This window comes from Pteropus medius, unplaced genomic scaffold, assembly GCF_902729225.1.
Source record: "Pteropus medius unplaced genomic scaffold, Ma_sr-lr_union100, whole genome shotgun sequence".
Lineage (NCBI taxonomy): Eukaryota > Metazoa > Chordata > Mammalia > Chiroptera > Pteropodidae > Pteropus > Pteropus medius.
Window position 1 is genome coordinate 2,244,644 of NW_024353787.1, and position 15,449 is coordinate 2,260,092.

Sequence of the window (15,449 nt, forward strand, 5' to 3'; positions counted from 1 at the left end):
GCAATCTGTCACTTTTCCGTGGCTCATGCATCTGCCCCTTGAACACAGGCAAAATTCTCTCTCTACCATGAGATAAAGGGCAGCTTCCAGCACAGGGCCTCTTTATGCTTCCTTGGCAGCCCCAGGTCTGAGGCAACACTCATGCCCCTTCTTGCAGTGACTGGCATCACCCAAGGCTCGCCCTGTTAAGGTTTCAGCAAAGGGCACTCACAGTCAGCTTGCTCAATCCCTTACCACTGAGGTTGGCAGCCCTGACATGACACCACGGTCAAGTGTAAGGGAGCAGAAGAGGAATCCCACAACAGCAGCCCCACGTGGCTGACAGATGATGGATAGGGTAGGGTAGGGTAGGGTAGAGTAGAGTAGGGTAGGATAGGATAGGGGCTGAGCACACAAACCTTAAAGCCTAAATTCTCACCCTGGCTCAGCCACTTTCTGGGAAACCTCAAGTTGGTTACTTAACCTCTCTTGTTCATCTACAAAATAGGGATGCCACTGGTAGCTGCCTCTTCCATCTGCTATTTGGTTCCCCTCTCCTTCTGTTCAAGTCAAAATGTCCTCCACATTGGTGTCCAGGTTAAATTAACCAACACTCAGTTGGCACGTGTCTTCTCTCCCCAGATAAACCCACGTTTCAGCCTCCCTTGAAGCTAGGTGTGGCATGTCACTATGCCCTGGCTCTGAAATGTTGTGTGACAGCTTCTGGAACCTTACTTAAAAGAAAGATGGAGCTTGCCTTTTGCACCCCTGCTTTATCCCATCCTGCAAACTTTCCTAAAACATGGATTTGCCATTTTAGGCCATGAGGATGAGGGTCACCCCTGGGGATGAGGATAATAAGCTGTGGGAAGCTCATGTCTATGAAATCTCCAGAGCCCCTCGCCAGCCCTGGACATGATATAGAAAGAAACTTCTCTTTTGTTTCAGCTCCTAAACACATACATTTTCCCAGTTGCCACAGAGGTGGAAACGATGGCCTTGGATGTAAGCATTCTAGCTGGAGAAGCATTTCTCGCCATGAGCAATCTTCAAAAATCTCCCAATTTAAGTCATTTTCATTAGGGAACCCACATGCTGACATGCTGATGGATACTTCCCTCACATCAATGATGTCACCTGGCAGGACATGCCTGGGAGTTGCAAGCAATCCATCAATCCCAACCAAAAGGTTTTGGCTCTACCAGACAAGAAATGTAAGGTGCTCCAGATAAGTTTCTCATGTGGGCTTCCTCCACTAGGAGTCAGATTCTCCATTTGTGCTTAACATCTGCCATCTCAGACAAGAAGAAGTGAGCCCAGCTAACTAGAGTTCTGTCCCTCTCCAGGTGGTCAAAGCCATCTTGCAGGACAGTAGTTGGGGCATCTGGATTGTTCCCACTGCCCTTGGCAGTTTTTCATGAGTGAGTTTGACCATCCCAGTCCCCACAGTAAGAAAGAAGGCCCTTGGGTTCAGTCCTGATCCTTCCAGCCAGGGCCCCTGTTCTTCTCTTTGATCAGCTCCCTGCTTCTTTCTCCCCTCAGGAGGAAGGTGGAGATGAGGGCCCAGGTACCGCATGGTGAACGGCTGCCATCCCTCACCACCTCTGAAACTCTCACTCTTTCAGGACTCCCACTGACCCTGGGGACCACTTCAGTGGCCTGTGAAAAGTCCCACAGGACAAAGCATCCTCGTTCCTGAATCTGTTTTGACATGTTTGCTGGGCTTAGAACTGAGCCCGGTCCCAGGATCAGTTCACATGAGCAGGCTTATCACCCTTCTATGTTTTGAGACCTCACCCATCCGGCATTCCAGTCCTCACCTGAGTGGAATCCACACTCTCCGCATTTGTCACATCCTTGCTTCTTAAACTTTTGGCTTCCCTAGAGGACAGCTCCTGTGCTCCTCCCCCAGGCATTCATAACCTTAAGGGTATCAGTGGTCATCTGGCAGGACAGTTCTGGGGGAAAGTCCCCTGTACCTCAGACTTGAGCTGTTAGTATACCTGAGCCGGGTGAGATGCTGCACACCTCTGTTACCTGGACCCATCCAAACTACCATGAACATGCAGATCTTGCTGTAGCCCCTTATCCTGCCCATTAGCATCCCCCAACTCTTGAGAGTGTCCAGAGGAAGCACCTATGACACAGTGGGCGCAGGTGCCCCACAAAAGGCCCTGGAAGTTGTGACATGGTGAGGCAGCCTCAGGCAACCTCACAGACAGTGGACATCTAGAGGGCGGGGGCCAGAGAACACAGTGGTGCCACGTAGTAACTCAAGCTGGTTGGCACTTTTCTGAACACCATGTAAAATCCCCTGGAGGCCTCCAGAAATAACTGGATGAGAGCTTCAGGCTTCTGGTTATCTTGGTAAACAGATGGGGACTGAAGCCGGCCAAAGACAGGTCGTGACTGTCAATGTGACTCCATTGGTACATTTCCCAGGCTGGTGCGGCCTTGGGGAAAACTCTAGATGAAGTGCTTGTGCCCAGCCACCACCACCATCGCGATTGCCTTAAAACTGCATCCTTCTTTCAAGGCGGCTCTGTTCCATTGTCCAGCCGCCTAGGCTCAAATGTTCAGTGCACCTTCAAAACTGTTTACATGTATTGGACACTTACTCTGTGGTAGACCCCATGCTAGGTAGTTTATAGGAATTACACTCATTAATCCTCATGGTGACTTTTTAAAGTAGACACAATGAAGACTCCTATTTACAGCTGAGGAAATTCAGAAAAGGTATGCAATTTGCACAAGAGCCCTGAGAGAGTGATAGGCAGAGTTAGGATTTGAATAGAGGCAGTCTGTCCGCAAAACCCCAGCTCTTCACCAGCATCCTACATGACTCAATTGATGGTCAGTTCTTCCCTTGCTCCCTCTACAACTCTTGTTGCTGCTGCTGCTACTACTTTCATAATTTTAAAACCCACATATGCTTCATCTTTTCCCCAAAAAGACGTGAAAATGCTTTACAATGAGAAAGATTAATTCATTCAACAGATTCATATTGCTCAGGGGAAAAAACATCAATCTGAAGGGTTGCTATAGTTGCTGTGATTGATCCTGAAATTTAGTTTTGAGCTTCCTGGCAGCCAAGGCAAAAAATGAAACACTAAGTTCTGACACTCTTACTATCAGAAAGGAGGAAGCAGATCATTTCCTCCACAGGGACAAATATTTCCAGGAACTAATTCTGAAATAGGCTTCTCATACAGGGCCTCATGACACAGACATGGTGTGGCATAATAAAAATGCAATCTTCTGTATGACTTAATGGCAAGAGCAGGTAAAGGACTTACAGTGTAAACAGAGGGGGTACCAAGCAATCTTGGACACAACAGACTCAGGGGCCCCAGCATGTGGATTGTCTGTAGGTTAGAGCTCAGAAAAGCTAGAATTTTCCCCATGTGTCTCAGCTCTTGCTGGGTTTTGTCTTTTGAAAACAGAATGCTATGGTTCATTTTCTGATGGGTCCCAAAGTACTACCTTTCGGGTGGGGGTGAAGGTGAGGGTGAAACAAAGCCCCAGGCTACGGAAACTAGAGATGCCCAAGAAGGGTAGTTCTATTCTAAAAGTTGAGATCATGCACATATTCGCTTAGATATTTATTGTGTCTTTTCTGTGCCAGGTTTTGCACTAAGTGGAGTAGAAACCAACGAAATAAATAACACAAGGTTCCTAACCTCAAGAAATTAACAGAATCATTAACAGCGAAACTTACCCTTTTTTTTTGAGAACCTACTCTGAGTCAAGCACTAAGCTGGGTGTTTTGCATATAGCATCTCATTTGATATTTCTAATAAACCTTTACAATAAATATTATTATTGCTAACCACAGCACAGGACTAGACAGAACCTGAACCCCACAGTACTGGGCCCCACAGTGGCACACACCGAACAAGAAGGCCACTGTTTGTCCAATAGACCTCGTCTGGTTGGAGGAGCTTTCCTATCCAGAGTCCTAAAGGGAACCCCACATCAACAACATCGAATGGCATCCTTGTATATAAAAATGCTCCTATTTAACAAATTATTTCAGGTAAGAGTTTTCAGGGTGGGAAAGGGGGCCTCTGTTCAATTCAAAAATATTTATGGAACAATTTCTCCATGCCAGGCAGCATGGATACCCAAACAATAAGATACCATGCCTGATCTCAAGAAGCCCCAGTCTAGTAGAAAAGCATAAATGGTAACTTTCCACATGATCTGATGACTGCTAAGAGTGAAGTAAGCCCAGGGTACTTTAGAAAGACAGAGGAATCATCCCTGGAGGACAGAAGAGTCTTCCAACTTGGAGGAGGATCAGGGAAGACTTTCTTGAGGAAGTGGCACAAAAGATCAGTCTTATAAAATGAATAAGATTTATCCAGATGGTAAAAAATGGGAGTGGGGAAAACAGTTGAAAAGGAACTTCAGACAGTAAGAAGAGCTTGGGCAAAGGCAAGAAAACAGACAAATAACATGGAGTAAGAATTGGCAGAGAGAGGGTAGGATCCATAAAGAAGTTAGGAATTTCTAGAGCATACCGTTTGAGGCTAGGAGCCATGGAGATGAGATTGGAAAGACTAGCAAGATCCAAGCCTTGAGGAGCATGTACTTTACCATGAGAGCAGTGGGGATTGCTGAAAGATTTTAACCAGAGAGTGACTTGATCACATTGATGCTTTGGGAGCTTCTCTCTAGCCTCAGTATGGAGGCTGATTTAGTAGCCTGGAGACTGGAAGAGCATAAAAGTCACAAGAAATAACATAGGGAGTTGCAAGGAAAGGGGGAATTTTCTTCCAGGAACATGGTGGTTATTGGGCCCTCACGCCACAAATCAACCAGATTCTTGAAAGAAGGTATCTTTTAAAGCATTGCTAAGCATGCGGAAAGTAACGAACTTCTCCAAGCATACCAGCATCATCAGCAGACAGATGGAAATAACTGAGAGTTGACAGCTGAATGGCATAGGAGCTGTAAGAAAACAAGGGTGTGTTGCCTTGAGAGAAAATTCTACTTTCAGTAGACCAAGGATGGGCTAGAAGCAAGCAGGGGCTATCACCTTAACATTAACCCAGGGCCCTCGACAGAGGCTAAAGTGATCCCAGGTTAGTGGTGTCTCTTGACCTTTGACAAAAGCAAATAAATCCCTTCTGGAGGACAGAGTACCCAAATTAGGCACTCAGGATTCGCAAAGAATGCACATATAAACCCACAATTTTTAAAAAAATCAAATATACGAGGAGGTGAGACTGAGCGGAAACAACAAACAGTAGATTTAGACCCCTAAGCATGTCAGAAATTGTGCTTGTTATAGTTATAGTATATGATTGAAATTTTTAAAGAAAAGATAAAATCATAAGAATGAAATCATAAGAATGATCAAGTAACAAGAAATAATTAAAAAAGACTAGTCAGATCTGGAAAAGGATAAAATAGAACTTTTAAAAATAAAAATTATAACTGTTGAACGAAAACCCAATAAATGGGTTAAACAGTATATTAGACACAATCAATGAGACAAAGAGTGATCTAGAAGAAAAAGCTGAAGGAATTACACAGACTGCAGCACAGAGAGAAGCAAATGGAAAATCTGAGAGAAAAGTGAAAAGCTATGGTGGACAGAGTGAAAGTCCCAGAAAGAGAATAGAGAGAGAAAGGAGGAGAGGCAATAACTGAAGAGATAATGGCTGAGAATTTCCAGAACTGATGAAAGACATGATGCCACAGACACTGGGAGTATAATACATATCTAATGAGATAAATAAAAAGAAATCCACATCTAGTCACAGTGTGGGAAGACTGCAAAACACCAAAGACAAAAATCTTAAAAGCAGCTGCGTAGAAAAGACAAAGAAAGGATAATGAGACATCAATACACCTCTCAAAAGCAAACATGAAATCTAAAGACAGAGAATAATTTGAAAGCATTGACAGAAAATAAATGTCAACCCAGAGCTGTGAACTTAGCAAAACCGTCTTTAGAGGCTGAGAGTGAAATGGCGATTTTTTCCTCCAGAAAAATGGAAAGCTTGCCATTATGAGATAGAAGAAGGATGAAGAGGAGGAGGAGAAGAAAGAAGAGGAGGAGGAGGAGAATGAGGAGTAGAAGGAGAAGGAGAAGGAGGAGGAGAAGAAGGAGGAAGCGGAGGAGAAAGAGGAGAGAAAGGAGGAGAAGAGGAAGAAAATAGACATGTCTCTGCCATAAATTCCTAAGTAATAAGAGCACTTGGAGCATGGTTTGTTCTAATATTTGCTCTTTGACCCTGGTTTCTAACAGAGAGCTCCTAAATCCCTTGGAATTTCCTGGATGATAAGAGTTTCTTTTGTTCTAATGAAGTAACTCTGGGTGGGCTCCTGGATGGTTCCTGGATGTCAACTGGTCACCAGAAAGACCAAGCCATGATTAGAAGCTTGGAATTTTCAGCCCCATCCTCACTCTCCTAAGAAGGGAGAAGGGCTGAAAATGGAGTTAATGATCAATCATGCCTAGGTGAGGAAGCCTCTCTAAGATCCCAAATGTGCAGGGTTCAGAGAGCTTTCAGGTCTGTGAACACATCCACATATGGGGAGGGTGACACATCCCAATTCCACAGGGACAGAAGCTTCTGCACTCAGGACCCTCTCAGACCTCGCCCTATGTATCTCTTCATCTGGCTGTTCATCTGCATCCTTTATCATATCCTTTCATAAACTGGTAAACGTAAGTATGTGTTTCCTGTGTTCTATAAGCAGCTCTAGCAACTAATCAAACCTGAGGAGGGGGTCGCAGGAACCTCCGATTTTTAGCCAAGTTGGATAGAAGTTGTGAGTAAACTGGGGACCTACTATTTGTGATTGCCATCTCAAGTGGTAAGGAGGAGGGAAGTCTTGTGGGACTGAGTCCCTAACTTGTTAGATGTGACACTATCTCCAAATATAAAGTGTCAAAATTGAGTTAAATTGCAGATGGTGTCATGGAGAATAGGTTGGTGAGGGAAAAGACGTCCACACATTTGGTGACCAAAGGTGTTAGAAGTGAAGTGTTTTGTATGAATAGGAGACACAGGAGGAAGAAAGAACTGCGTCTTTCTCTATATAGGGAAGAAAACTGGGTGGTTTTTCTTATAGCCGTCAGCAAGTCTTTACTAAAGGAACCACTGAAGAACGTGCTGTAATAAAAACAGGAATTTCTCCGAAGGAAAGTCCAGTATGCAAGAAAGAATGGTGAGCAAAGAAATTGATAAGCATGTAGAAAAATCTGCATGAACATTGTATAAAATAATAACAATATGTGGGAACAGAAGGAACTAAAACACTGCATAAAAATGGTATGTAAATCTGTAAAAGATCAAAGTTAAAGAGTTCAAATGTCATATTGTTTAGGAAGGGGTTTTATGCAGGATCGAATTTCAAAAGCAACCACTAGAAATACAGGAGTATATAAATTCCAAATCAATAAAAAGGATAAGAAAAGATAGAATAAGAAAAGAAACAGACTCAGTAAATCCAAGGTAGGGAGAAGCAAGAAAAGAGAGAGAGAAGGCATAAGGGGGAAAAATAGAATGAAAAAGAAAACAAACGTAAGTCAAAAAAGATCAGTAATCGCAATAAACTTTAATGGATTAAAGTGCCATTTAAAAGACATAGTGTTGGATTGGATTTTTTTAATCCAGATCTTTGCTGTTTATAGTGCATGGCACATTAAAAACATAAGGAGATGGGTGGAGAGACAATACAAACACTAATCGAAAGAAAACTGGACAGCTACACTAAAATCAGAAGGTGAAAAAAACAGGCTTTATGATGACATACAGCATGATTAAGTATAAGAAAGGTCAGCACTTAAAGGTTAAATGTTCACTTTTCTTAGAAGACGCAACAATCCTAAATCTGCATATACCTAATAAAATAGCCTCAAAAATTAGAAAACAAAAACTGATAGAACTGCAGAGGGAAACAGAAAAGCCCATAGGGGTAGATTTGAATACTCAACTCTCCATTACTGGTAAGTCAAGTAGACAGAAAATTAGTCAAAGAAGATTTGAACAATATAACAAGCTAGGTTTAATGTAAGTTTACAGAACTCTGCATCCAACAATAGAAACTAAACTTCTCAAGCACACATTTTATTAAATTATTATAATTGGTCATGTACTAAGTTATAAAGTGAGTCTTAATTCCAAAGAATCATCATCACACAGGTCGTGCTCTCTGACTACACTGCATTTGAATTAGAACTCGATAAGAAACAGATACATTTAAATTCCCATACATTTGGAAATTTCTAACTTTTCTCCTGAGTAATTCCTAAGTCAAAGATAAAATCAGAATAGAAATTTTAAAACACTTAGAGCAGAATAATGAAAATAGTACCTATCAAAACTGTGGGACAGAGCCAAAATGGCGCTTTCAGTAAAATGGAGTGCCTTGAAAATTTATGTTAGAAAAGTTAAAAAAAAATCAAAAAATTAAGGAACTAAGCACACAACTTAAGAAGTTATAAAAATAACCACAGACTAAAGCCAAAGAAAACCCAAAATAGTAATAAATAAAGCTAAGAAGAGAAATTCATTAAATCAAAGCAAAGAGACAGCAAAAAAAAAAAAAGCAACAAAATCAAAAATTAGTTTATTGAAAAGACTAATAAAAAGACAAACCTCTGGAAAGACTGATTAAAAATTTTTTTTAAAAAGTCACCAAAATTTTGTTAAAAAAATTTAAAAGGAACATATTTACAGATCCAGAAGAGATTAGAAAGACAAAGTGAACACTGTGAACAACTCTACATCAAGGAATAAATCATTCCAATTTATACAAACTCTTACAGAGATTAGAAAAATACTGTGCACTTCCTAACCCATTCCATGAGGACAGTATAACCTTGATTCCAAAATCTAACAAAGAGAGTATGAGAAAAGAAAATTATAGGCCAATTTTACTCAAGAGCATAGAAGCAAAACGAGGTAATAACAACCTGAATCCAGCAGTGCATAAAAATGATAATATATTCTGACCAAGTTGGGTTTATCCTAAAATTGCAAGAATGTTTTAATATTATAAATCTATAAATGTTATTCATCACACTAACAAATTAATTTAGAAAACCACATTATTTTTCAATAGATACAGAAACATTTGATATGATTTAACACTTACGCATGATTTTTTAACTCTCAGCAAACTAGGAATAAAAGGGACATTTCATAAACAGTAAAGGTTACCTACCCGAGACCTTTAGAAAACTTTATTCTTAATGGGAAATATTAGCATTTTCTTTAAAATAGTGAACAAGAGAAAGATGCTCATTACCACTGTTTCTCTTCAAAGCCAAACTGGTAATCCTATCTGGTACAGTAAGACAGGAAAATGAAATAAAATATAAAGATTAGAAGGAAAGAAGTGCGCATTGTTCACAGATTATATGTTTATTTACATAGAAAACCCCAAAATCTACAAATAAAGTGTTAGAATAAGAGATTTAACAAAGTTGCCAGATTTCTTTTTTTTACCAATATTTAAGAGGAAAGGAGAAAGTTATCTTTTCCTAAGGGGAAAAAAATCAATTGCATTTAGAAGGCATAATTTTAAAATATATATTATTTAAAATTGCAACAAGACTATAGGTAATCAGGAATAAAAACGCTTTCATGGGGATAGGGAAACTCAATATTTATAACTGTCAATTCCTTTTATAAAATCAGAATAACTCCAAACAAGATCACAAAAGGATTTTTGTGGATCAAGACAAGCTAATTCTAAAATACGTCAGAATAACAAAAGCCCAAGAATAGACGCTGCCGGCAAAAGTAAATAAATGAATAAGGTGAGGGGACTTGGTCTACCAAACGTCAAGACTTACGAAGGTAAAGTGAGATAGTGCAGCATTGACACAGTGATGGTCAAATGGACCAATGGAACAGAACGGAGAGCCTCAGAACAAATACATAGAAAGTTTACACATGACACAGATAGAAGTTGCAGATCCCTGGGGAAAGAAAAAAATGTTCATTTTTTTCCTATGTCGATATCAGTGAGAAATTGCATATCCAAGTAGAAAAAAAATGAAATTGGATCCTTTCCCCCAAATCATAAATGATATCAGTCCCAGATGGATTAAAGCCTTAAATATGAAAGGCAAAACTTTTCAACTCAGAGAAGAAAATACAAGAGAATATCTTTATGACCTCAGAATAGGAAAAGCTTTCTTCAACGAGATAAAAAGCATCAACCATAAAAGAAAATATTCATAAATTCAATTACATTAACACTAAGAACTTTTCTCCACCAAGACTTCACAAAGAAAATGAAAGGACAGGCCACCAGCTGGGAGAAGTTATTTGTAATATAACCACTGATAGCCCAGTTGAAAACATAAGCTAAAGACATGAACAGGCATTTCTCAGAAGTAAAATATGAAAGACAAATCAACACATGAAAAGAAGATCAACTTCATTAATAATCAGCACAATACAAATTAAGACAACAAGAGCTACAATTTTACACCATGTTGGCAAAAATGAAGAAATCTGACACCACTGAGATTGGTAAGGATGTGGATCGACAAGGATATTTACACTCAGCTGGTGGGAATGTAAATCAGTGCAAGCCTTTTGGAAAACAAGATGGCGCCATTTGTAACTTTGAACATTTGCATATCCTACTTGCCCAGCAATTCTTCTAAAGAAACTCATGAACTTATGCATCAAGGAAGATGTACAAGAAGGTGCTGCTATGGCTTCCAGCGGGGCGGTGTGAACGCTGGCAGCTCAGCAAATGAAGCTCCTGAAATTCCAGAAAACATGGGAGATTGGCTTCCTACCACTTTGCCATCAATAGGAATGAATTCCAGAGGAACTCGATCCTCAGTTTGGGACTTTTTACTGTGAGAATTTAGCTGGCCAGGAATTTGAGTGACATTGACCTAATGGCACCTCAGCCAGGGGTGTAGCCAAATAGACACATGGAATGTGTGCTGTACTTGAACCTTCCAAAAACAGAGCCTCCAGCCTGTGACCATCTCAAGACTTGCCCTGATGGCAGCTGAAGTTTGAGTCGGACAGGCACCCGCTCGTCCCCGCCTGATTTCCTTTTCTCAGATGAGTCCTCTCAGAACTCCATTCTCTGGTCAGCAGTCAGGCTTCAGCTCAAGCGCTGCCCTCTGTTCTGTAAAGTTCTGTAAATAGTTCCTAAGTTTCTGCAAGGGGTGATCTTTGCTCTTGTCTTGAGGAATAACCTAATGGTATTTTAACAGTTATTTGAAATAAAGACTATACACAAAGACAGCCAAAAAATATAAAGCAGAAAGAAGTTCAAGAATGTCCCTAGTAGCAAAAAGAATGAAAACTATCTCAGCATCCACTAATAAAAAATGGATAAAACTAATTTTGGGTATAGCTACACGATGAACAATATAAAGATAAAAATGAATATGCTTCAATCATCCATAACAACATGGCAGAAATAGAACAGTGAAAAAGAAAAAAATGAAGTTGCAGAAGACTGCATTCAGTATGAGAGAATTTTAATGAAGTTAAAAAACAAGCAAACTAAACAATATATTTCTAACAGAAACATACATATGTGATAACTATATTTTTAAATAGAAAGGAAGTAATAAATATAAAACTCAAATAGTTGTTACCTCTGAGGGCTGAGGAGACAGGGAGGTAGAGTTTACAAGAGGATAAAAAAATGCAGATGATATTCTAGATCTGTGCTTTTCAACATGGTAACCATTAGCCACATGTGACTATTTTTATTTATATTTAAATTAATTAAAACTAAAGCAAATTTAAAATTCAGTTCCTCATGCTCGCTAGCCAAATTTCAAGTGCTAAATAGCCACATGTGGCCAGTGGCTACTCTATTGGACACCACAGATTTACAGACCATTTCCATCATCGCAGAAAGTCCTATTGGACAGCTCTATTCTAGACCAGAGGTTGGCAAACTTTTTTATAAATGGCCAGGCGGTAAACTTTTTGTCTTTGTGGAACATAAGGTCACTGTCACGACTACTCTCCTCTGCTGCTGTACTTAAAAGTAGCCACAGACAATATGTAAATGAATGGAAGTGACTGCTCCAATAAACCCTTATTTACCAAACAGACAGGAGGCCAGATTTGGCCTATGAGCCTTAGTTTGTTGACTCCTGTTCCAGATCTTAAGTTGGGTGACTGGTCAACAGATGATCATTTTATTATTATGCTTCATAATTTCAAGTATTCTTACCTATTGAATAGTACATAATACATTTTAAAATATATATATCTAGGTACAATTGATAAAATCCGAATTAAATCTGTAGATTAGATAATATTTTAACAATGTTAATGTCCTGATTTTTATCATTGTACTATGGTCAGGCAAGATAATGTCCTTGTTTTTAAATAATACACATGAAAATACTTGGGGGTGATAGAGAATCATATGTGCAACTTACTCTCAAATAGTTCAGAAAAATATTTATATTTATATATATATTTATACACACACACACACACACACACACACACACGCACACACACACGTTAGGGCCACCATAACAAATTACCACAGACTGGGTGGCTTAAACAACAGAAATTTATTTTCTCATAGTTCTGGAGGCTAGAAGTCTAAGATCAAGGTGTTGGCAGAGTTGGTTTCTTCTAAGGCCTCTGTCCTTGGCTTACAAATGGCAGGCCACAACGGATGATAGATAGATAGATGATAGATATAATTAGATAGATGATAGATAGATAGATAAATAGATAGATAGATAGACAGACAGACAGACAGACATAGATGATAGATAATATATGATACATACATGATAGCATGATAGATAGCAAATTTGGTAAAATGTTAAGGATCTGATGAAGAGTAGACAGAAGTTTTCTGAACTATTCTTGCAATTTGTCTATAAACCTGAAATGATCTCCAAATTAAGAGCTTAAAAACACACACATATATATATATAGTTACATACACTTATAATAAGGCTAAAAATTACAATTTTACAATGATATATATGTTATTCTTCAATAAAAAGTTTACTTTCAAAAATCCATTAAGTCAAAAGGAATAGGAGGTTGATGTTGGCAAATCCAGCAGCCCAACTGAGTAAGAAGAGGACTGAGAAGAGTCTGGTCATCAAAAGGTTGTATGCGATCTGGAGAGAGATGTTTCTATGGGGTGATGGGATGGAAGCCAGATTAGACTGGGTGGTAAGGAAGTGGAAATAGCAAATGTTGACAACTCGTTACAGTAATTTGGCTATGAGTAAAAGAAACAGATAGGGTCGTACCAAAAGGAAAATTATACTGAAGGAATGGAAGAAACTGAATCATGGTGAAATGCTGCTGGCAGAGGCACGAAGCAGAAACAGCCCAGAAGCAACATGGTATGGACATAGTGATTAAGCATTCAGAGTCTGGAATCAAGCTGCTGGGGTTCAGAACCACATCTTTGGTAGGGGGCGATGGTGATAACAGACTCTACACCACAGAGCAGTCATAAACGTTAAATAAATTAATGAATGTGCAGTGCTTAAAGCAGTGCATAGCACCCAGGAAGCACTCAGTAGAGGAAATTACGATAGCTATCATTAGCACAAAAGCAGAGGGAAGAATGATGGTGGAGATCGCTAGGGAAATGGGAGGTGATGGTGATGTTGTGACCATAGTATTGGAGGCTAATGTGGAAGAGCCCCTGGAGATGACTGGTCAAGAGCTGGACAACCAGGGTGTGAGTGCTTAATCCACATAGCTGGTCCTCTAGCTGGCGGCAGGATGGTAGTGCAGAGAAAGACTATGAAGCAGGTACCTAAATCAAGAGAATGAGGCCAAGTGACCGGAGGCCAGCTGAAGAGAGTGATGGGGAAATAGAGGGTGACACAGCCTCACAGGAGATTCAAATGAGGACCCAAGAGCCACGTCTGGATACAACCCTGGCATTGAGAGGAAATCCAACCACATTTCTGGCTCCTTTGGTACCTAGAACTTGGGAGGAGGAGCTGCCTCCAATCACAAGGGTTGCAGGGAGGTGCTGTGTCCTTAGGAAGGGGAGGCAGTCAAAGGTGCTGTGAAGAGCTTGTTTATCAAAGATCATGACAATCTGCCTTTTTATTCACACACCGTCCTCAGACCCAAGTGCAGAGCCTGGTTGTTAGTAGTAGGTGCTCAAAAATATTTGCTGGATTGATGAATGAGTGGGTGGATGGGTGAGTGCATGGGTGGCAGATGGATGAGTGAATGGGTGGATGTGATGGATAGATAGTGGGTGAATGGATGGATGAGTGGGCGGACAGATAGTGAGTGGGTCAATGCATAGGTGGATAGAAGGGTAAGTGATATGATGAATGGAAAGAAGAGTGACGAAGTGGGCCATGGGGGATGGGTGAATAAATGAATGAATGGATTTAATAAACTGGACATTCCAGGAAACATAGGGGAACAGCCTGGGAGGTCAGAGAGGTGACAGAGATAATATATCAGGCCTTGTCCAGGAAGTCTAGACCACTCATAACAATAGCTATAACCACTAGGAGGGTGCAAAAGCCACCATCCGTCTGCTCCCTGGTGCCCCTCAGCCTGAAGGCTTGTCTCTGGGTAGAAGCCCTTGGGTCTAGACTGCAGGGGCAGAGGACATGGAACCAGGAGAGCACTGGCGACCTCCGGGGGCCTCTCTTCCCTCTCAGGATCCAGCCGGCCACTCCAGGAAGCAGGGTAGAATGAAGACCTCAGTCATCACAGAAGTTATGGACCTGCCTTCATCTCTCTTGCCATAAATATGGTCATTTGACATCTGGTACTCTTCTCCCCACCACCTGCCCACCCTGTTGCTATAGGAACATGAACCAGCTATCTAGATCCAGCTCCCTCACCAAAGGAAGCCCATGATCAGGGCAGAAGCTGGCCTGGCCTGGGGACTCTACATGTTATCATCTGCCTTCAACCCCATCTGCCAGCCACAGGGATGTAGAGGGGAGAGGCTTCCTCCAAGCCAAGATAAGCATCTGAGCTTTATCTCACCTCAGACTCTGATTCCCCACCACCCACCACCACCAGGACATACCCCCTCCCCAGCCACACCATGGCAGGCCAGGCCCGGAGAGCAAAGATAAGGTCCTCCTGGCTAGCCAACCACAACAGGGGATGGGAGGCGGGGGTCTTCCCTTTTGCCCACCCCGAACCTAGAACTCTGCTTCCTTCCCTAGAGGTAGGCCACAAGAGAGCATCTGGGCAGCCCTCCCAGCCTCTTGGCAGCTTGGAGCCTGCTTTTTGTCCTTTAGCATTCAGTATTGATTATGTCCTAATTAATTCATCTCTTATTTGGAGCCACCAATCAAAGACAGAAAATCCTGCCAGTCTGAGCACTAGGGAAGCAGGAGCATGTGGTGCTGGCTGTCATGGTAGGAAGAGACTCCTCTAGATCTCTTGGCAGGTAACCAGATGGCCACTGGAGACCCCTCAGGCCTGCAGACCCAAGTCCAAGATCTAAACCTTTCAGCACCTGTTCACAGATACCTC